Below are 21,563 nucleotides of genomic sequence, written 5' to 3'. Positions count from 1 at the left end.
GTGAGAAGTCAATCCAAGCCATTTTTAACTTTATAGCATGATTCATTTTAGGGCCATTCAACAGTGACCTCAGTTTGGGTGGTAAGGTCAAGTTGGTCATTCTTGTTACATGCCTGATTTGTCTTTAAATGTTTTCCCATCACTTAAATGCATGGCAATTTTGAACTTTTTGGCCGAAGCAAACCACAAGCAGTGTGTTTGCTCTGGGTTAGCGGGTACCATAGTTTTAAAGTATACAATCAAGGCTAAATCAGTATGGGTCCTATACAATGTGTTTATGCCCCTGACAACAGTGTGGTTCAGTGATAGCATTTCATTTTCTTTGAAGGTGAAAATACAGTTTGGGTTTGGATAGTACTTCTGTTTCATTATTAATTCCAGGATATCGGCCTGCTGTGTCTTCTACTGTGTTTCTGGCCCCTTCTCCTCCCTGTTCCTTTTGGCTGCAGTGGTCTGGGTCTGGTGGTGAGGTGCAGATGTTTGTTATTGCAGACCAGTTGTGTTTTTAATATTTTCCCCTTCTCAAATTACATGGTGAAAGAAGCTTTGTGGCATGGGAATCGCTAAGCGTGCCATTCATCTGGTCTGCCTTCCTACATCTTTTTCTTCAGTGAGACGGTGCAAGTTACGTATCTGCTTCGAATAGCACAGTCACCTTTTTCTCTGGTAACCTTTTCTTCTTTGTCCTTGCCCAGAAATGGTTTTGGCTGGCTCTGCAGGCTGACTAGGCATTGGGATCACTTTCATTGGCAACCACCCACTTGGCCATCTGGATTGGTCGAAAAACATGACAAGGGTAGGAATATAATCCCATTAACTTGATACATCCCATAGATCCAACGGTCAAGTGGTCTATGTAACTTTCTCTGTATCAAAAAGGCCTTCACGCCAGACTCCCTGCCCCTGCTTTGACTTACTGCTCCCTTTCCAGCTGAAAGCCAGATGGACATCATTCTAAGACCTATGTGAAGGAACTTGCATTTGCTAGCTCGTTTGCTTGGGGTGTTAACTAACATACTGCAGAAACCTCGTAATTTGTAAATGTTATATTTGGATGTTATAAGCAATATGTTGTCTAAAATGTAGCTATTTGATTGTAACCACCTAGTACAGCCTATTTGTTTTTGTCTATTTCATAGCTTTGATAACATCCCACTGTGAGCTGAGTAATTCTAGTCACTTCTGCTGAACTATTTCTCAGAAGGCCTGCTAAACTTCCTTGTGAATCACTGCTGGGTTTATCACACTAATAACATTCATAAGAACGGAGTAGCTATCTTCCCAGGGTATCACAGCTGAGTGCACCTCCTACATGCTTTTCTTATGAACTGATGATTTTTCTACCTTCCGGGGTAATGACTTCCGAAAAGAACTTGAGTCCTTGTACCGCGCAATGTTGTGAACCTCATACCTACTTCACGTAGGAGTGCATCATCCTATCCTGTCTATGTCCATGGTAAATTGTATCAATAAGGACCCTGTTTCTTCTTCCCCTGGGTACATGGGCTATTTCGCTCTCTCCTTTCTAAACCATATCTTGTTAGGTTTTACCACTATTTATCTATGGTCTCAGTAACCTTCTGATTCGTGGTAGCTTATGTGGGGGCAGAGCCTACAAATTGTGTCCCAGAAGCTATGTATTTTGCACTCTTTTGCTTACATCATTGGTGAGAGAAACAAATGTAACTAATAGGTGGGCCTGCAAACGCATCTACTTAACTGAGTTGGTCTACCTTCCTAACTAGCATCATTCAGGACATCCTCTAACAACTTTATCTTTTATATTAAGGATCTGGTTGAACTCGCAAACTGGAATGATACCTCATACCAGTGATTAACCCTGACCACTCGGATACAAAATCTGCCTAAATTCCGTTCTGTGAATACTACTGTGCAATACTTCTAATAAATGTTAGTGTTAAGACTCCACAGTTTTCAACCACAATGTCTCCCCCCCTCCATACTTCCATCATCTTCCTGTCTCCCAGTGAATCATAGGCTTCGCACAATTTCGGTTTACAGGGCACAGAGAGAATATCCCAACTACATATTGGGCAACCTTAGAGACTAATATGATTACCCATAAGATACATAGTGAAAATATAATGGTATCTTTCCTAAGATAATCGGCACAACATCCAAAAGCAATTACTTTAACTGCAAAATGCAACATAAAATAAACCATTATTTAAAAGACTATTTTTTTATTATGCAACAAATAACTTCCCTCTTGATACTGCTGCTCTTCTACTTAACAGCTGATGCTCAACACTTATCTAAATGAGCTGACTGCCTTAAGAGCTTCCACTGAACTGTTCAGCTTCCAGAAGAAAATAGAATGAACACCATACAGCCTTCTGGTGAAACACATATTCTTTAAAGATGGGTAGTGCCTTCTGACAATACTACTTATCAACTAAGAGACCTCTAGTAGAGAACACTCTGAACGCCCAACAGAGCACACTAGCCCGAACACCATGCTTCTGTTCAGCACAGTTGGGCCATTTTGATGATTATCACTGTGCTTACATCTGTATAACCACTAACAGACAATTGCTAAGAAAATATATTAGAATAATGCACATATAGCGAACACATCACTTATATGCTATATTGTTCTGTATTGTCATGCTAGCACCATAACTAACCTCGACACTCCATACACAATCCTACAACAGCATCGCTTCAAAAAGAATAACCAATCTCAGAACGTTCTTTAAAATTTCTGTACAACATGCTTAAAAACCATTATACTTCACACTGCCAGTTGGCTGTCCTATGCCAATATTTGTAACATTTAGAAATTTGGGATGGACAAGAAAACAATGATCTCTAGTATTGGGATCAATGCAAGCATAGCATCAGGGATTTCCTCTCTTGTAATAGTATCCATATGCTATAGTTAATCTGCCTTTATAGTCAAGCCCATGTTAGCAGCCTGATAAGACCCCCAGCACAAAGAATTTAAAGCATTACAGAAATAACCACATAAATGAGTCTCCCTCTGTTAGAACTTTTTCAACAGCACTATGAACAAAATAACAAAAACTTCTTATTTTCAACAATGTAGAAGGTTGATTGGAAATCACTTAGATGTAACAGAACTATGGCTGTGACAGCAGGAGTGCTTGGGACATAAGATTAGACACAGTTCGCAAAGGACTCATCTGGGATGCTGAGATGCTCTATGGGGCCTATATTGAAAAAAAGTGCCCCCGGACCGCAACTGGTGTGTGCTCTGCTTTGTGTGCCCTTGGACACTTTTCTAAAAACAGAGGGTGGTGCAGACGTTTGTGCATCCCAAACTTTCCCTTTTAAGTTTGAACCCAAATTCCTTTCCTGAGACTGAAAGTCTATAAAAGCTGGAAATTCTGGGCTAAAAATGTTTTGTATTGTGAATGCCACATACCTTTTAGCTGCTAAGGCTTGTGTCCTGTGAGAGTACGAGAAAATGGCAGTCATCACTCTGCCTGATTACACAAAAAGTACGGTCTCAAATATGGGCAACAAGGATTTGGATGCTTCTAAACAAACCTCCGAGGGTGACCTGAAATCCGTGGACAACGCTCACACGTTCAATGGCCACTGATGCCACACTGTGTTGCCACCCCAGTGCATGCTTGCTGGTCCTGGCCTCCCTAGTGAAGCAATTCTACTAGCAATACTGAAAAATTTGGGACAACAATCCCAAAGATGTAATTTCACAGCTGGTTTAAATCCCTCAACAAATGTATTTCTTAATTAGTGGCAGAGTGAATCTAAAGGACACCACCAACAGCTGCTGCTTCAGTCCACATCATCTTCTGCTAGCTATACTGCATCAAACCCTGACTCCTCCGCATCCCCTACATCACCACCTCCTGGTTGGAGAGATGGTCTCTATTAGACCGGTCAGCTCTTGGCATGGCTTCCCATGTCTTTTTGGCTTCTGACCTCCTGTTTTTGATCTTGTGCAGAATTTCGTTTTTGCTGGCTGTAGGACTCTGGACACTTGACCACTGCTGACCAGTGCTAAAGTGCAAGTGCTCTCTGCCTAAATTGTGTTGGTATTTGGTTTACCCAGGATTGGCATATTTGATTTACCAGTAAGTCCCTTGAACATGCACTATGTGTGCCCAGGGCCTGTAAATCAAATGCTACTAGTGGGCCTACAGCACTGATTGTGCCACCCACATGAGTAGCCCTATAAACGTCTCAGACCGGACACTGCAGTGTCTGTGTGTGCAGTTATAAACTGCCAGTTCGACCTGTCAAGTGCACCCACTTGCCAGGCCCAAACCTTCCCTTTTACTACATGTAAGTCACTCTTTAGGTAGGCCCAAGGCAGCCCCATGGGTAGGGTGCAGTGTATTTAAAAAGTAGGACATGTACAAGTGTGTTTTAAATGTCCTGAAAGTGAAATACAGCTAAAGTTAGTTTTTATGGGCGAGCGCAAAGCGTTCCATCCATAAAGTAATCCATCTTTGGGCTTTAAACCACGCCCAGGTCACGTCAGTCTCTTTCATTCGTTCCTGGGCTTGCTCTTTAAAATCTGCTTGCTTTCATTTGTAAAAGGCATGCATACGTCATGCCTTTTCTGGTGTTTAGCCTGCCTACACAGCACCGATAAACTACTAGAAACATACGAGGCTCGATGTTTTGAGCCTGGTTTCTGGACTACTTTATCTGTTAATTTTCCCCGCAGTGTGATCGCGCTGGGGTTTACATAGCGCGATCGCGCTCCGTTTTTATGTTTTCAATTTCAGCGCTGCATTTTACATAGCGCAATCGCGCGGTGTTTTTTTCCTTTTAATTTGTGTGGCAAGAAAAGTTAGGTTAGGAGTTTACAATGCCAATAGCTCCAACTCGAGCAAATGCGAGCCCCGTTACATTGAAAATGCTTGTTACTATTGCAAGGCCTATCTCCCCCATAGGGTAACATGAGGATTGCCCTGAAGTATCTTAAGGGTAATTTCCCATTGAAAGCAGATAGGGATATGGACTCTGGGTTCTCTGATCTCACAATTCAAAAATACATATTTTGGTTAAGTTGGTTTTTAAATTGTAAGTGTAAAAATGCCACTTGTAAAAAGCAGGCATTTTCTTGCTTAACCATTCTGTGCCTCTTCCTAGCTGTGGAATACACATCTTGGTCAGGATGACAGTTGGGCTTTTTGTGAATGCACTCTAGACAGTCACAAAAAGGGAGGTGAGGTGTGCCCTGCATATCCTGATGGATCTTTCTGAGCTAGAGTGGTGGGAGGTGCAGACACTTGCACCTGAATAGGGCTGTGCCTGTCCTTACACAAAGCAATTTCCAGCCCACTGGAGTATGTCTGGGGCCAGGGCAGGAAAGGCAGGGTATTGTGCACTACAAAGACTTTGTTGAAGTTTGCTACTTCCAAGGCAGAAATTAGTACAAGTATTGGACCTCGGAGACCACAACTTAAGAACACTTCTGGACTAAGGACATTAGGAAGAAGCGCTAGATGCTGTAGGAGGAACTGTCACTCTGCCTGTTGCCGTGCTGACATGCTGCTTTCTGCTTCTGTCCTGTGAGTGAAAGGACTGGTCTTTGCTTTCTACATTTTGCTTCCAAAGGTTCTCTAAGGGCTTGGACTCTTGGACTGAGCTTGCCATGTGTTAGAAGTCTCAGGGACATACAAATTTCATCTGCCAGTATCTGGGCTCTCTTGCTGAGAATTGTGACTTGCCAAGTGGTGCCCAATCTAGTTCCTGGGCCTTTGGGAGTGAGTTCTGGTGTAACAAAGAAGAAACCAAGTACATAGACTCCAGAGCGACTTCGGAACCGGCGCTGCTGTCAGACTCCGTGCTGCTGCCTGCACCAGAGCTGTGTTCCCTGCTGAGTGCAATGGCTACGACTGACACCGCAGGCCCGATGCTGCTGCAGCATGAAGAACCGGGAAAGGCAGGCTCACCTCTCCCAGCGGTGGAGGGGACACCCTAAGCCTTCAGGGTCTCTTACCAGCAAAGAACACAACAGGCGGAGTCACGACTGATGAGGAAGAGAAAAGTTTTATTAGTAAAACAGATAATAGCTCGAGCTGAGCACAGTGTCCCAGGACAGTCTGAATGACTTTCCTACGGAGGCTGGCTGCTTCATTCTGCAGCGTACAATCTTATATAGTTAAGCTGCCCCCCTTCAGCCAGGAAGCCACCCCTCCATATCTGGCGAACACAAAAGCTTCAAACAGTTCTCCTTTTAACCCGAGAGCATCCTGCTGACGTACATACATTTGATTAGTCTTTCCTGCTTGTACTCCCACTGTCTCGGGAGTATCCTGCTAATACACGGCAAAGTGACAGTTCATTTGTCAAATGTCAGTCTTATCACAGTTGGTTTGATAATTTACGAGGATATCCCTTGCAGGAGGCCCCTGGAATGCGGTGGGAAGAGGTACAGTTCTGTTCGTGCACAATGATAAGAAGGATACAGCTGTGGCTCGGTATCCTGAAAGTCAGCTTGGTTAGATAAGTGGAGAGGCCCAGAGAAGGAAATGGTTTTACACAAAAACTGAGTTCACAGGGAAGTCAACTTACACAGTTTAAATGAAGAGTCAGCTTTGTCGAGCACATGGCAATATTAATGGAATACGCAGAAATAAATTCTGAGGCAAATACATCTCGGATTATTATTTAACAATCCCTCCTTTTGCCATTGCGAGGCAAATTTCTGTTCAGTTCACTTCTATCTTTAGAAGCTCATCAATTTGTTGTTGAAGCATTAGTCGCTCAGTATTCTCTTTGATATTGGTGGGTTTGGGTGTTAACATCGAAGCACAGACCCCACACAATGCAGGACCACATTGTACGCATAGACAGCATGTGAAGAATGTGGCAGCTATGATAGCCAGGAATATCAAAACCTTCCAACCCCAGGAGACCAACACCTGCCACAGACCTGAAGTCCAAGACCAAGGCGTACCGTTGTCCTCATGTATAACCGATGCTATTTTATGTAATCTTGAAATGGCTGCAAATACTGAGGGTGAATTATCTGGTATGTAAACGCAGCAGCTGGCCCCTATGATGCGACAAGCTCCACCCCTATCTGCTAGTATGACGTCAAGCACCATTCTGTTCTGAAGAGCTACCATCCTGGTAGCTTGGAGTTCTGCGGTGTTATTGGCAAGTGCTCCAGCTGTTTCATTTATCGTAGCCTCCAAGACTCGCGTTAGTCGTCGTATTTGCAGACTGTTCACCGAGGGCCCCCAAAAGGGTAGCAGTCCTTTTGTTATATCCATGAACAGCTGTGCGGAAGTGTCTGTTTGGTCTACAGTATCTCTTCTTTGTCGATGATACGTAGGTGGCTTGTTGAACGTTGGTGGGAGAAGGAAGGCAATATAGCAAATGCCGCTCCAACCAGGTGGCAGCCAGGTGTAGGCCTTACTCCCACATACAAAGTATAGTCCTGTAGGTGCATTGAGGTAAGGGGTGGAGGTGTTGTACATGATGGTCGCATTACAGACACTGACTCCGACAGGTATGCGTCCTTGTCCGCAGATACAGAGTGGGGCCTGCCGAGGTCTGATAGATATTGTTTTTGGTTTCATGGAGACCGGACCAAATGTATATTCCATGAGTGGATAGCGGGGCAAGGTCATGATCCTACGCATTGTTGGAGAATCCGTACAATTGCACGCGATGTGTATCTTGGCTTGAAACTGAAGGATAAAGTCTTCAAAGAGTGTGTTGTTCGTTATGATACCGGGTCGTCTCACAGGCCTAGAACCGGGTAGGGGGGTCTGTATTGAAACATTGGACATTAAGGAACAAGTGTAGGCAGCCGTTACAGGAAAGACTGGAAACTGAAATGCATGAGCAGCCGTATGAGGAAAATGACCACAAACCCAACAGTCTGTCAAGTTTGTAACAAGTTGATGTTGATGTAGCATCTGGATGAACGTATTATTGTCATATTCTTGTCTCCTGGCATGTATCTCAGGTGGTAGAGATACATGTGTATGCATGGGCGCAGACGTTGGTGTAGGAGGCTGTCTTTTCTCTGTAGCAGTGTGGATGGTCCAGCCAATGCACGCTAATATGACAAGAAGCACTACAATTATCGCCAGACACGTTGTACGTGGACCAAACAATTTTTTTTAAATGTTTAATTTTTCTCAGTTTCTGTCTCTGTACGCTCTTCTCGTAATCTGAATACATAGTCCTTTTCCTTTCTCAAGTCTGCTCTTCTCACTGGCAGTGATCAATATCAAATTTAGTTATTCAGTACCTGCGTGCAACCCAGCCTCCCCTAGGTGCTGCCCGTGACTGGTGGTTGCTCCACCGGTGGGTGATTCCAGCAGTCCTATTGACACTCTCTGGTCCGCCACACCGGACAAAATCACGGCCCTGCAGCGAATGTTTGGCTGGATGCAACAGGTAAACGATGAATCATCTATTCAATGTTGGTGACGTTTGCGGAGGTCATATCTCGCAGAACCAGGCTCAGTCTGATCCGGAAACAAGGGAACAACTGGAACACCTTCAGGTGTTGCTCCCCGAAGGACCGAATCACTCTCCTCCTGGGTGGCTGTCCACTCTATCTGCGCGTCACTGAAAGGAACAAAAGTGGGTACTTTCTCGCATTCGTCGTCACCTTGACCCTCTTTCACCCACTGATCGTATGGTAAGGGCAAAGGTACCCTTTTGCAGTGTGAAGCGTGGATCCAATTCTTTGCTCCCTCGACTTTCACAGCAGTCCTGGTAGCAAGGAGTACTTGGCGGGGGCCTTTCCACCGGGGCTCGAGACTCTTTTTGCGCTGGAAATTCTTGGTGAGGACCCAGTCACCAGGCTCGATACAGTGGCCTGGAGTAAGAGGTAATGGTGGCAGAATATCCTTCACCTGCTGATGAATGAGACGTAAAGAATTAGTGAGTTCATTGAGGTAATCCATCAATACAGGGTATGGTAAATCTGAGTATTTCTTTGGCCTTGGAACTCCCCACACATTAGCCGGTCTCCCCATGACCACTTCATATGACGAGAGACCTGACTTGGAATGTGGTGTAGCCCGAAGTGACAACAGGGCCAGGGGGAGAGCATCAGGCCACGATATGCCTTTGTCAGCACATATTTTGGACAACTTCAATTTGAGTGAACCATTATATTTCTCAACTAGTCCTGCAGCTTGTGGATGGTTGGCAGCATGGAATTTCTGTCTAATTCCCAATCCTTCACACACCTTTTTCATCACCTGACCTGTAAAATGGCTGCCATTGTCGGACCATGCAATTCGAGGCATTCCAAACCGGGGAAAGAACTCTTTCAAGAGTACCTTAGCAGTTGTGAGGGCTGTGTTGTCCCTTGTAGGATAGGCTTCTACCCATTTGCTAAACATGCAGACGACCACCAATACATACTTCAAATTGTTACATCTTTCCATTTCGATGTAATCCATCTGTATAGCTTCAAATGGGTAATCAGGGGGCGCGAAATGGCCGGGAGGTACTTTAATGCCCTTGCCAGGATTGTGTTGCATGCAAATCATACAGTGTTTAACCAACTTCTCAGCTGCCTTTGGAATATTTTTGTTGTACCAGACAGGGGCAAGAAGTTTGCATATCCCTGCTGGACTGATGTGTGCTGGACCATGAGCCATTGTCACTACAGGAAGGACATACCCATCAGGAAGCATCCATCTCTGGGCTTCTGACAAGTCTGTCCAACACCCTGTTTCTTCATTAAACCTCGCGTGTGTCTCCTTCCATGATGCCAATTCAACTTCCGTCGCTTCTGCCTGTATGCTTTTCACACTCTCTACCGTGTCCTCAAACATCCTGTTATCTGGGACCCATCTGGCTGGTCCCGCTACATACATCTTGCTTTTCTTCTGACGTGCTGTTTCCTTCGCTACCTGATCTGCAAAGGCGTTCCCTTTCCCTACGTGATCAGTGATCTTTCTGTGTGCGCTGCATTTCACAATGGCCATGGTCCGTGGCAGGGCTAGAACGGAGAGCAGTCTGTGTATTAACCCCCCATGTTGTATGTGGGTGCCGTGTGATGTGAGAAAGCCTCTTTCCGCCCACAATCTGCCAAAATTGTGTGCCACTCCAAACGCATATTGACTGTCAGTGTAGATATTGACATCTAAATCTGTGCTTATTTCACAGGCTCTAATCAGTGCCACTAACTCAGCCGCTTGTGCTGAATTATGTGGTATCCGACGTGCTTCAACTACTGCCGTTAGTGTTGTGATAGCATATGCAGCTGATGTGGTGCCATCAGGTAATTTGAGACATGAACCATCAATGTACAAGGTGCCTTGGGGGTTACTTAGAGGCGTGTCTTGCAGATCTACCCTTCCTTTCGTTTCCTCCTCTGTCCTGATAATGCAGTCATGTATATCAGTATGTGTATCTTCAGAGCTTTCAGTCAGGGGTAATAACGTTGCGGGATTCAAGGTAGTGCATCTTTTGATGGTGATGTGACTGGCAAGAAGTGTTAACTCATAACTGGTCAGGCGGGCATTTGTAAGGTGTTGTGTCTTAGTTTTGTTAAGTAGGGCATCAACGGCATGTGGGACCAACAATAATAATGAAGTATCCATAACTATTCCAGCTGATTGGCGCACTGCTACTGCGGCTGCAGCTACAGCCCGTAGGCAGCTTGGAAGAGCCCTGGCAACAGGATCCAGAAGGGCTGAAAAATAAGCACATGGTCGCTGTTTGCCACCATGTTCTTGTGTCAGGACTGAGAGAGAGCAACCGTTATGTTCACTTACAAACAATGTAAAGGGCTTATGATAGTCAGGCGTGCCTAACACAGGGGCTGAACAGAGAGCGTCCTTCAAATCTTCAAAGCTGGACTGGCATTCAGTATTCCAGACAACGGTATCCGGGCAGTCTTTGTGGGTGAGTGCTAAGAAAGGCTTGATAAGGAGAGAAAAATTAGGTATCCATTGGCGGCAAAAAGATGTGATGCCAATGAATCCCCTGACCTCCCTCTGTGTTGTGGGGACAGGTATATTGCGTATGGCTTGTACCCGGGCCGGGGTAAGTGTACGTCCCTCCTTCGACAGCAGGTGACCAAGATAGGTAACCTGCTGTTGACAATACTGTAATTTAGTGAGGGATACTTTGTGATGGTGTTGGGATAGATAAGTGAGAAGTGCAACTGTGTCTTTTTTGCAATTTTCTTGGGAGTCAGAAGCAATAAGGAGATCATCAACATATTGTACCAGGGCGGAACCAGCGGGGAATTGAAAGGAATCCAGCTGTCCCTTGAGCACCTGGCTAAAAACACTGGGTGATTCCGTGTACCCCTGAGGTGCGCGACAGAACCGGAAACTGCGACCGCCCAGGGAGAATCCAAAAATGTGTCTGCTGTCCGGGTGAATGGGTATGCTAAAGAATGCATTCTTGAGATCAATTACAGAGAACCAGGTAGCAGTGGAGGGTATCATTGTTAGGAGGGTGGTAATGTCGGGTACAACAGGGAATTGAGGCTCCACTACTTTATTAACTGCTCGAAGGTCAAGCACAAAGCGTAGGCCGGGCTGATGGGAAGAATCAGCGGACTTTTTGAGTACTGGGAGTATGGGGCTGTTACATGTATTACCTCTGGTCTCTTCAACAACCCCTTTATCAATCAGCTGCAATATAATGTCCTTGAGGGCCTGTTCAGTGTGATGTGGTAACTTGTACTGTGGCAGACGGGGAAGTAGTGCATGCTCTTTTAACTTGATGGAGAACGGGGGAATATCAAGGCAGCCCACATCTTCATTGTTTGAAGCCCAAAGTGTAGCGGGGAGCATCTCTAGCTCAGGCGGGAGTGGTAACGCTATGAACTGGGTGGGTGTCACGTGAGGACCCATGGTGACGTACACGCCATCAGGGGAACAATATATAGTGGCGTGTAATCTTTTCAGTAAATCGAGACCTAGCAAATTTTCACTACAACCAGAGGTAAGTATTAGAGGAGAATCAACAGTGTAGGGACCAATTGTGAGTTCCAGTGGCTTGGATACGGGGTTAATCACTGGGACGCCTGAGAATCCTACAGACACGTTAGTATTGCTGGACAAAGGGACCCCAGGGACCGCATCCTTCATAACAGAACTCTTAGTGGCTCCAGTGTCAATTAAAAAATTCTTAGAAGTACCATCTAGTTGTACTTCTACATGTGGGCCATTCTGTTTAACTGGGATGGGGACGGGTCCTATCCTCCCTTGTCCTAAGCTGTCCTAGCAGGAATAGAAGCCCTGACCTTCTTCTGGATCATAATTATCATTATAATACTGGCGTTGGGCAGAACTATTGTCAAAGTAATTTTCAGCGGCTGCTATATTTTGCTGTTGATGGGCTCTATTAGGTCCCTGCTGTGGGGGACCTCCCCGTCCTCTACCTCGGGGTGCTCCACGGGGCGCTCCTCTACCTCTTGTCTGGGGCGCAAACCCGTTTTTATTTGGGCAATCATTTTTCCAATGACCTTCCTCTTTACAATAGGCACACTGATTGTAGCTCAGGGAATAGCGGGGCTGATAACTGTTGGGACCATTATTTTGGTACTGAGGTCCACGGGGAATTGACCTATTCTGGGGGTACGCCTGCTGTACTAGAATTTTAGTTTTTAACTCTTTTGTTTGTTTGTCTTTTCTGTCCTTCTCTTCATGAACCCTATTCTCGTAATATTGGGCCATATTAAGTATCTCAATGGGAGTGCTTGTCGACCAGGTACTCTCAGTCAACCGAATTTTTGAGGCCACCTCAGGTGATATGCAATTTAAAAATTTATCTACAAACAGCCGCATACCACCTTCGGTAGAGGTGTCTTGTCCACTAAAGTCAGTGTATGCCCTTTCAAACCGAGAGAAAAAGTCAGCAATGTGTTCGTCTTTCTTTTGTTTACATGTATCTATTCTATCCCAGTCTACTAATCGCGGGGGCAAGGACTTCTGTATAAGCGTAAGAAGTCTGTCAGGGAGAGCTACTATTAGGGCTCCCGGCTTGTCACCAGGCTTCCTGTCTTTGTCCTCGTGGTCCAGTTGATCCCAGGTACCGCCTAGCTCAACAGGATAGTCTTTCTGTATGATAGTCTTCCAGATATCCTGTGGTACAAGGGTACCAAACAACATTTTAATGTCCATGAGAGTCAATATTTGTGGACTTATTATTTGGGAAAATTCTTTATAGAAGCCGGCAGGATTCTTGCGTGGGTCAGGCAAGTGGGCTTTTAGCGCTAGGACCTCTGTTCTATCCCATTGCTGGTACACAAATTGTTGTTTCCAGTGAGCGGGCACTACCGCGGCACCCTCTCCTGTGGCTGGAACGTAGCTGGGTGGGACTTCCCTTAAGGGGTGCTGTGTTGTGTGAGTGGAAGGAATACGTGAAGGACTGGGTGAACCTGTTTCTTTATCCCTCTTGTGGTGGTATTTCTTCCTATAACTTAACAGCTGACGGAGGTAGTCCTTAAGGTCCTTTCCCTGATGATAGCCTGTGGCTACCTCCTGTTTTATTCTGAGTACTTGCAAGGGGGGATTGCTATCTAAATTTTCGTCCCATTTTTCCATTAGTATCTCACACATACGTTGTATCATGTCTGCCTGTTGTACTGCTTGAAACTGAGCAAAATTCTGCCAAATAGTCTCCAGGCTTGGCTGTGTTAAGATATATTTATGCAACATTGTGTTAATTTTCCTTTCTTCTGTCAGTTTATTGCGTCGTGGACGTCCTGGGGGAGGTGATATTGTGAGGCCATCATCGTCTGAGCTCTCGTCTTTTATTTGTAGCAAGGGGGCTGAAGCGCTTGGGGAGTCTGACCTGGGGGTCACTGGAGCTGATGCTGGGGGTCTCTGGTGTTCAGATTGTGGTGGTAGGGCAAATGTTACTGCATTCACTGGTGAACCTAATGGCTGGGGCATCTGAGCAATTGGGGGTAAAGCTGGATATATTGTTGGGGTATAAACAGGGGGGCAGTCTAGGACATCTTGCATGAGAGGATCCTTTTCGGGGTCTCTTTTCTTTTTTTCAGGTGTTTGTTGAACCACATATATCCTGTCTATATCTAACTGGTGTCTTCTATCTATCTGGGCCCATCCCTGCTCTGCATTCTGCCGGTCATATTCTTGGGCTTTCTCAGCATCTGATTTTGCATTATGTCTCTTAGCATCCTTTGCTGCTTTAATTCGTTTTTGTCTACCCTCTTTCTGCCATAACCTGAGTGAATCAAACATACCAGGCCTACTTTTGGTTGCAAATAATCTTTCTTCTAAAAAATCAATTTTCAGTTCATCAAAAGTCCCATGCAGTGGCCACTGTAATTCAGCACTATGCCTAGTCTTTTTACGCCATATGTCAGTCCATATTATACTTCCCACCCCGTGTTTTACATACATTTCATGACAAGGAGTTCCAATTGGAGGAGCCGGACAAGACTCCTCCAAGCGGGAGTCCGCTTGACAACAAAAACAGCACCATTTCCTTAATTTACTGAATGCCGGCATTATTTTAAACAGACAGTTGTAACTTAGTATCAGTGGATGGAAAACAGAAACAACGGAAGCAAATATGCAATCTATATATTATGACAGTTAATTATTTTACAAAACATCCACTGACTTCGGTCTTTGCAAAGATCGAATGACACCTACCAGACAGACACAGAAAAGACAGGGGTTAACCCTGTCCTTACCTTACTCTTGTCTTCCTCCTCAGTCAGGACTCCGAACTCAGGGCCAGCTATGTCAGGAACTCCAGTCAGGGCAGAGCCGCCGGCGCCCGTTGAGACAAAGAGGGGGGAGCACCGCTGGAGCACCGCAGGTCCACGAGGAAAAAGATACTTCCCAAATCAGTTGTGGGGCGCCCCCTTTGGTAGTCCTGCAGTGAACCTCCTCCTCCTTCCGAGCAGACGGCGGGTGCCACTGATGGAGTCCCTGTTCGGGCGCCAACTGAAGAACAGGGAAAGGCAGGCTCACCTCTCCCAGCGGTGGAGGGGACACCCTAAGCCTTCAGGGTCTCTTACCAGCAAAGAACACAACAGGCGGAGTCACGACTGATGAGGAAGAGAAAAGTTTTATTAGTAAAACAGATAATAGCTCGAGCTGAGCACAGTGTCCCAGGACAGTCTGAATGACTTTCCTACGGAGGCTGGCTGCTTCATTCTGCAGCGTACAATCTTATATAGTTAAGCTGCCCCCCTTCAGCCAGGAAGCCACCCCTCCATATCTGGCGAACACAAAAGCTTCAAACAGTTCTCCTTTTAACCCGAGAGCATCCTGCTGACGTACATACATTTGATTAGTCTTTCCTGCTTGTACTCCCACTGTCTCGGGAGTATCCTGCTAATACACGGCAAAGTGACAGTTCATTTGTCAAATGTCAGTCTTATCACAGTTGGTTTGATAATTTACGAGGATATCCCTTGCAGGAGGCCCCTGGAATGCGGTGGGAAGAGGTACAGTTCTGTTCGTGCACAATGATAAGAAGGATACAGCTGTGGCTCGGTATCCTGAAAGTCAGCTTGGTTAGATAAGTGGAGAGGCCCAGAGAAGGAAATGGTTTTACACAAAAACTGAGTTCACAGGGAAGTCAACTTACACAGTTTAAATGAAGAGTCAGCTTTGTCGAGCACATGGCAATATTAATGGAATACGCAGAAATAAAGTCTGAGGCAAATACATCTCGGATTATTATTTAACAAGCATCTCTGAAGTCCCACCACAGCGTGAGTCCCGAGTGCCGTGTCACTGACGTCTGTGACACCCAACTCTGCTGCACCACCTGTGGCTCTGTGGTGTGATCGTAACGCTGCGAAGCCAACGCCTCGTGTCTTGACCTGCTGGATTCATCGACCCTGCTGGATTATAAGCAACCAATGCCTCATCAACTTCCCTGCAACCACAATGGTGCGACACCTCGCCTCCTCTGCCTCACAGTAAGGAACTGATGCTGCACTGGCTCCAATGAGGCCTCCACTGCCTGACTTTGTTTCCTCATTTTCTAAAGGTACTGCCTCTGGGGTTTGTGCGACTCCGTGACTGTCCCACACTTCCTTGTGAGTGGCGTCGAACTGTTGGAAATTACTTCTTCAAGATGTTGTGATAGCCCCAGTTGGAGCTATTGTGTTTCTAAACACTTTCCTGAGCTTTAATCTTTGAAAATTCATAACTGCTTGTGTGTGTTGGATTTTTGTCATTGTGGTCTTGTTTTACTCATATAAATATTGTCTGTTCCTCTAAACTGATGTATAAAAGTTTGTGGTATTTTCACTGTGTGTGTGGGGGGGGAGGGGTGAGCAGGGGTTATCTCAGCTGTGTGGCACCCTTACTAAAGCGAGGGTTCCTACTTTGAGAGAGTGCAAACCACTTCCAACTAGAGATCCCATTTCTAACAGTCTCCCATTTCTCCACCATTTGGGAGACCATCCTTATCGATAATGAGGTTATCGAGCTAATTCATAAGGGCGACATGCATTCCTGTCTTCCAGATTGCCGTTCTTGCAGCTGAACATGCACTCCTGGCATGCGCCTTAACCTTGGAGGTGGGTGTTCTTGTCCTGCTGTACAAATGTGCTATAGACTTGATGCCTTTGGACAAAATGTGAGTTTCCTCTGTTTAATTTTCAAGGATAATTGAAATTGAACAGTAATTATAAGCTCAAAGGTGCTAAATCTTACATTTTCCCATTGTTCAGGGAATTGTAAGTTCTGGGGAACAAAGGGGTTGGCACCATCCCCCTAAAAAGCCAATAGTCTATGGTGGTACACATACAGGTTGAAATGAAGATAACGTCACAAAACAATAGAAATAGAAGAATAACAAACTGATGAGTTACTTGAGAAATAGAACACCAGCATATCAAATTGAGTTCATAAGTACTGCATTACCAGTTCCACGGATCACAGTATTTCTGAAAAGCAGCACATATTAACGTCAAGTTCATACTTCTTGTTTAGGTGAATAAATAGTGTCCAATAGTCTTTTTTTTTTATACAGACCATAAATCCAAATGAAGCAAGTTCCTGTGAAGGCAAGTCCTTGGGCTGGTGCAGGGGGGGGGGGGGGGGCGGGAGGAGAGAATACAAGCCCCTTACTGTGGTATGTTGTAAAACATAGATTGTACTCTAAATAACACGTTCTAGCAAAGAATGTACAGGACAGTGGAACCACAGCCAAATGTGTTTCTTTCTGACATGGATTTCAAGGCTGGAAAAGATACTGTCAGCTGGAATTGATGGAATCATAAATCATGCATAAAGAAAAACTTCTATTTACTGTATCTCATGCTGTGCAAGAAAAAGGTCTGAGGAAACAAAACCAAGTAACCGGTCTTCCCTGCTTGTAGTTTTGCAGATGAAAAAGAAATTGCAAGTTTGTGTTTCAGATATCAAGTGAGAGGATATTAGAGAATATCATTTTTTTGCCCGAGTACCTTGAGGCACTCACTTCATACAATATTATGTAGTTGGAGAGCTTAGTGGCTGAAGAGTAATATGTATGGTGACTAACTTGACATCCAGAAAGTTTAGTAAACAACTTTGGCCTAAAACTGGATTGGAGAAAGAAATGAAATAGTAAGAGTAGAGCTTAGAAGCAGTAATTTTGGAAACAAATATAACAAATCCAAGTGGTCAAGTGTGAATGATAAAGGTATATCAAAATATTATACCTTCTCCCCCAATAGATGATGTGATTTACATATGAGTATGCCAGTCAATTAAGATCCATTTTGTACTTTGGAAAGAGTCATAAGTGACAGCCACACTGTAAAAAATAGAAGACTGGCTATCATCGGTGCCTTCTGTAACATACTAGGTTGTTAGAAGATTGAAAGTAACCTTACTCGCCCTTTGGGGTGCGTGCGCCCAATTCGGGCCGACTGCGTGGAAGCCTCATGGATCGGACTCCATTCCAGTTCTGTCCGCGGTGCCACGTGAAATACCCGCATACAGACCAGCATCTGGTTTGCAATCTTTGCTTTTCCCCAGCTCATCGGGATGAAAATTGTGAGGCCTGTTGATCCTTCCAATCGAAAAAGACTGTTGGAAACAGGAGGGCAAGACGACTCAAAATGGCATCGAGAAGCAGCAAACATCTCGACGTGGAGGAGGAAGAAATGATGCAAACAGCAGTCTCTGTTCGAGATTCCGAACAGGAATCAGAAGAAGACAGACCGGTCACAGCAGGACAACATGTGAGTACGCCTGCCCCTGTACCCTCACAAAAGCAAAAACATAAGGCCTTGGGTACACCACTGCCGGAAGGCCATGGCTTGGCCCGAAAAGAGACTAACGGTGACCAACCTACCGGTTCGGCACCAAAAAGGCCACTCCTCCCAAAACATCAGAGGCAATAAAGAGCTCTGTGTCCGACTCCAGCAAACATCATTTTTCGGAGTCGAAAATTAGAAGACCACTTTCGGAGCCGAGAGCATCGATAGCATCATCTTTTTCGATCCCGAAAAAGCCTGCTTCAGAGCCGAAAAGGCCAGCATACACAGAGGAACATGGACTTTCAAAAAGACTTAAAGAAAGCCACAGAACCTCTTAAGAGGAGTATCAAGTACAACCAATACTTGAGGTTATGGATGAAAGGCAGTCCAGGATCCACATCCATAAGGAAACAGGCAGAATTCAGACAGCACCTCCTCTAAAACCAAAAAGAAAGCTAGCCTTTCAGGAGGAATTGGTCACTATGCAGCCTTTAGCAAAAGTGCCTAAGCAGAAGGAGAAACGGCCATGACCACCACCACCACCACCTCCTCAATCTTCTCCTCATTCTCCTCCTCACTCTCCACACCTACCGCTCCTCCTACTAGTCCTACACCAGTGCAGTCATCCACTCACTCTTTTGATTCACAACAGGACAATGTGGATCCATGGGACCTTTATGATCCAGATCCCATTCCTAGTAATGACCCAGGCAGCTATCCCTCTAAACCTTCACCACCTGAGGATAGCACTGTCTACGATCAAGTTATAGCTAGGGCTGCAGCATACCATGGGGTCACCATGCATACAGAACCCCTAGAAGAGGATTTCTTGTTTAACACCATGTCCTCAACACACTCTTAAATATCAATGCCTTCCCATGCTTCCAGGCATGTTAAAACACGCAGATCAGATATTGAGTGAACCTGTTAAGGCACGTATAATAACACCCAGGATAGAGAAAAAATATAAACCTCCACCCTCTGATCCTGATTACATCACCCATCAGGTACCTCCAGATTCAGTAGTAGCACTGCCAGAAAAAGAGCTAACAGTCAGTCATCAGGAGATGCGCCCCCACCTGATAAGGAGAGCAGGAAATTTTATGCTGCAGGGAAACAAGTTGCATCCCAGGCAGCAAATCATTGGAGGATAGCCAACTCACAAGCACTGTTAGTTCGCTATGACAGAGCCCATTGGGACGAGATGCAAGACATAATCCAACATCTCCCCAAAGAACACCAAAAGAGGGCACAACAAGTAGTGGAAGAAGGGCAAGTCATTACTAACAATCAAATTCGATCTGCCCTAAATGCAGCAGACACCGCTGCTAGAAGTGTCAATACTGCAGTCAAAATACGCAGGTATGCATGGCTCAGATCTTCTGGTTTTAAACCAGAAATACAGCAGGTTTTGTTAAATATGTCATTCGCTAAAAAGCATCTTTTTGGGCCAGAAGTTGACACAGCCATAGAAAAGTTTAGAAAGGATTCAGACACTGCAAAAGCAATGGGCGCACTGTATTAGACGCCATACAGGGGATCCTTTTGGAAACCTCACTTTCGAGGTGGGTTCAGACAACAGAGGCATCCACAACCTCATGCTATGCGACAAATGAGATACAATGGTTACTTGTTCTAGTATAATAGGTGTTTTGCTTCCTCAGGCCTTCCTAGGATTATCATTTCTGGGCTGCATTCTATGTCTATCTCTTCCATGGGATATACCCACTATTACCTTCTTTCAAAATGTATTATGTTTCAGTCAGATCCACACTGTTATTTTAGGCCCTCTTCACTGTATTGTCTCCCATTTGTGCTAGGACTTGTCTATTTTAGGGACTCTCTTCGGGGTGTTATAACAGGTACTCTTCTTTTTTCCCTTGTGAGAAACCATCTTCCCCTTTTAATAGTATTTTTGTACCTTGTACCCAGAAATGTATGCTCTATTGAGTTTATAGAAAACTGATGAGAACTGTTCACCTCAGGAAGCGTCTTGCCCAGATTACACCTACAAATACCAAAGTGAAAACATAGTTCCTTGTTACATTTATGTGTTTGTGTACCAGAAAAACACTATACCACTATTGACTGAAATGCCTAAATGTGTGTACTTAAATTACACCATTGTGGCATAATTTAAGGGTTGGTATGTCTCATGAGCCTGTTATGGGCATTTCAGAACATGTACCTTCAAGGCGAACAGAAAAACAGTTTGTGGGCTTGCACAAACATTTTGCAGATAATGTCCCACACTGAAATATTTTACATTTGCTGGTGCCAGTGGCAGCGGTATAAATGCTTTCAGGTACAGAAAGGAGACAGCACCTCTAAAATTAGTGTAGGGAAAGGGTACTATCCACGGGAAGAAAATATTTTTTAATTTAATGTGTAAAAACGTGCATCTGCAAGATTCCAAATGTGTAAGTATTCATGCATGTGAGTAATTTATGTACATGAAAACCTAATTCTATATAATGTTTAATTAAATAAAATCTACAGTCTAACAAGAACAATTGCAGCACGAACATCCTATTAATTGAACCAAGGATCCCTGCAGTGTAAACTGCTTACTGTTACCTTTAGAGAACCTAAATCAATTAACCACCACCTCGTAACAGGGTGCTAAGGCGAGTTATAATTTTTTTAAGGTATTATGCTGGTTGTTACATTTTTGATTAGTCATGGGAAGCTGAGTGAACAACACAGCAGACTTAAAATCCATATTTTTAAACAACTGTATTACCAACAAGAATGTTAAATCTACAAGGCCGTGTGTGATCTGAAGTAAATTACGTCAAATGAATTCTACAACACTGCCACCAGCCTACATTTTTCATGTTTCTTTGCAGCAGGTACCCCATATATCTATTCCCTTGCCCAGTTTGCTCATGTTTCAGCTTCATGCCCAAAACATTTAAATCAGCACATTTAATTTAACAAAAAAGTAGAATCCAAACAAAATTAAAAAAGTAGCTGGTAAATAGAAGTTACATTATTCAGAGGGCACATAAATATTCTTCATTCTGGCTTGAATAATTGTCCCCACTTTGTCCTTAATGGAATTGGAATGTTGTGTTATGAAAAGAAGGACATTTTATATTCTGTCACAACTGGAGGCAAGGATTTTGCTTCTTTAAAGCTTACTTACTACTGGTGTTTGAATATCCTCAACAGGCATGAAGTGTAATGTTAAAAAAAACAAATACACCACTGGTGTCCACTTCACTGACTTTATGCTATCTTCTATTAAACTACAAAGTGTAATAGATGTTTACTGCTTAGCCCCGCTTAATGAATGTGTTGTAAATTTCTGTACCTGTGAAACCGCTTGTTGCAAAAGTCATTCTAGGCACCACATCAGCATGAGAAGATACCACAGGTAGCACTGTCCTAAAAGATTAGGAGTCTCCTC

This window comes from Pleurodeles waltl, chromosome 5 (genome assembly GCF_031143425.1).
Source record: "Pleurodeles waltl isolate 20211129_DDA chromosome 5, aPleWal1.hap1.20221129, whole genome shotgun sequence".
In the NCBI taxonomy this organism is placed as follows: Eukaryota; Metazoa; Chordata; class Amphibia; order Caudata; family Salamandridae; genus Pleurodeles; species Pleurodeles waltl.
Note: the sequence above shows the minus strand (reverse complement) of the source record.